Below are 3157 nucleotides of genomic sequence, written 5' to 3' on the forward strand. Positions count from 1 at the left end.
TGGAATTCTCTGACCTCCTTCTAGCCACCTATAGCGGGCAGGGACCTCCAGGGGCCAGCTGGCTGCAGAGTCCTCAGAGCTCCACCCTGAGGCTCCACACCATGCAAGGTCAGGGGGAGCTCTATAGCAAGCCAGAGAATGGCCCATCTGGGTCTTGGGGGTAAAAGATGCAAAGCTAGGGGCCTGAGGTTGTCATGAGGTACTGATGACATACCAAGAGCCTGGAGTGTTAGCCTTGAACCTGAGCAGCTGGAGTGCCACCAGGGTGAGCTGGATACAGTGGTTCTTTCCTTTGTCCTCAATACTCAAGTGCAGTCCAGGAGCCAGTAGCTTGCACCTTCCCTGCAGTGGGTTAGAAGTGAAGAAATTTAGCCTGACTCAGAATCTAGTAAGTCTGAATCTGCACAGCACAAGAGTATGGTTGGAGAAACCCACACTCAAGGCTCCCTCCTCTTGAGGCGTCCCTGTGCCTGTGAAGTGGCATCCAGGAATGTCCCCCACTGCTTATCCTAGAGCTCCTCACTCACGTCTCATAGCTCCCATTTCTCAAAGGACAAGTTGATGCCTTCTCAGGCCCGTGAGGCCCAGGCCTGGGCCCCGCTCCCTCTGTCCTCCCACCCTCCCCATCTCCATCCTCCTCACACACGCTGTCCTTGCTCTAACTTGGCTGGGTGCTGGGGGTCCTCTCACCTGGAACCCCATAGCTTGTGCTCTTCAAGAACAGCTTCTCCCATCACTATCTCATTTCCAGCACTTTGCCTGACCCTTGGTCCAGAGCAGGCACCTAGTAAACATTTGCTGCCCAGAGGGAGGCTCTGCCCCTGCCCTACCTTCCCTCTAAGCACCAAGAGGCTATGGGGCCTGAAGTAAGGGCACAGGCCTGGGGACCCAGGCCCAGCTTTTTGAGGCCAGTCCTGTGGGGTGAAGCAGTGGTGCCTGGAGCCTGATACCTTTGGCATCTCCAGCATTCTCTCCCTCTTGCCTGCCTCTCCGTGTTCTCCCAGACACTGTCTCCATTTCAGCTTGGACACAAGCCCTAACTTCAGCACTCTTCCACTAAGTCCCTGTGGTGCCTGTTTTCAAAGCCCAGCTTCTTGCTTTCAGGTGGAGAGAGAAGCACCAAGAGAACCACGCAGAAGAGATTCTCCTACATGGCCTCTGGCATCCAGGAACAGAGGGGTCATGCCTTTTCTCTGCACTCCATCTCCTCATCTGTTCAGTGGCTGCAGCTACTACTTTCTTTGCTGGAGAAGGTGTGAGCCCCATCAAGAGAGGAGACTCTTACCAGTGGAGCTTCAAGTCTGAGCCAGAGATGAGAAATGCCTTAGTCCACACACTGGGGCCAGGGTGGAGGGTAAGGGTGGGTTGGGAGTGAGGACAAGCAGGATGGAAAGATCTGCACATGTTGCCTCGCCTTGCCCCAACCCAGTGTATTCCCCCAGCCAGACTTTATGAATGAGCTCAGCCTTCACCCGCAGAGCACCAGCCCACAGGGTCAAGAAACTAGTTCAGGGGCTTCCCAGGCCACTGCCCCCCCTTTCTCCTATGGCAATGGCAGCCTGAAAGCTGGATTGGCCACTTGCTGCCACCAGAGCCATGGTCCCAGCTCACCAGAAGCTGCTGCGGAGAAAGTGGTATGTATTGCTTGGGCTTTTCCTAAAAACTGGCCATTTCCTGCCAGGAATGGACACTTCCTCCCAGGAACAGAATGAGGCCAACGGCAGCCTTGGCCTCCCTTGTTGGGAAGGTGGCTGGGAGTTCAGTAAGAGCACTTGTTCCTGGAGGAAGCCCAGGTCAAACCAGGTCCTCCAGGGTCAGGGAGATAGCTCAGTAGAATAAGCACATGCCTGGCAAGTGCAAAGGCCTGACTTCAATCCCTGGTTCTGCCAAAAAATTAAAAAAAAAAAAAAAAAAAAACAGGTCCTCCAGAAAGTGGAACCTGGAGCCCAGGGAGGGAAGGGAATGGGGGTCATCTGTGCCCTCAGGGATGGAGCTGCTTACTGTCCAGCGCCTTCCACACAGTCAGCAGTTATTGCACAAGGCACTCCTCTGCAGAGGCCTGGCTCTAGGTTTGGTGAACAAAGGCACAGGGCTTTCCTGGAGCTCAGTGGTAAGTGTGAGAGCCACAACAGCCACTAAATATACACCATTATGCCGTGGGATATATACATCCTTTCAACGAAAATAAAGAAGGGTAGGCAGACTCAGTTTTTTCCTTTTGCTGCAGTGGCTGCAGCCATGAGTATGCTCAGGCTTCAGAAGAGGGTTGCCTCCAGCGTCCTCCGCTGTGGCAAAAAGAAGGTCTGGTTGGACCCCAATGAGACCAATGAAATAGCCAATGTGAATTCCCATCAGCAGATCCGGAAACTGATCAAAGATGGGCTGATCATCTGCAAGCCCATTACCGTCCATTCTGGGGCGTGATGCTGGAAGAATACCTTGGCTGGCGGGAAGGCCAGGCACATGGGCATCAGTAAGCGGAAGGGTATAGCCAACGACCGGATGCCGGAGGTGACCTGGTTGCACACAATGTGGATCCTGCGCAGGCTGCTCCAGAGATACCGGGAATCTAAGATCGACCGGGATATGTACCACAGCCTGTACCTGAGGGTGAAGGGGAATGTGTTCAAGAAAAAGTGGATCTTCACGGAGCACATCCACAAGCTGAAGGTGGACAAGGCCCGCAAAAAGCTCCTGGCTGACCAGGCTGAGGCTCACGAGTGGAAGACCAAGGAAGCGCCCAAGCGCCGTGAGGAGCGCCTGCAAGCCAAGAAGGAAGAGATCATCAAGACCCTGTCCAAGGAGGAGACAAATAAGAAGTGTCCTGTGTGTACAGAGAGCAGACAGGTCCCAAATAAAAGAGCTCTTGTCCATTCAATAAATAAATAAATAAATAAATAGGGGTAGGGGTAAGATGCAATAGGACACTTTTGAATTGGCCAAGTCAGGGTTTTCTAAGCAGGCAACATTTCAGCAGAGACCCAAAGGAAAAAAAGGAGTTGTCTAAACAGCTAGCTGGAGAAAAAGGCTCTCAGCACAGGGAACAGCAAGTACAAAGGCCCAGAGGTGGGCAATGTTGGGTACGCTCATGGCTGAGATGAAGTGAGCAAGGGAGGTACAGAGATCCTCTGAGGCCTTGTGCTTCCCACCTGAGAAC

Source organism: Octodon degus, unplaced genomic scaffold, assembly GCF_000260255.1.
Source record: "Octodon degus isolate 3935 unplaced genomic scaffold, OctDeg1.0 scaffold00060, whole genome shotgun sequence".
In the NCBI taxonomy this organism is placed as follows: Eukaryota; Metazoa; Chordata; class Mammalia; order Rodentia; family Octodontidae; genus Octodon; species Octodon degus.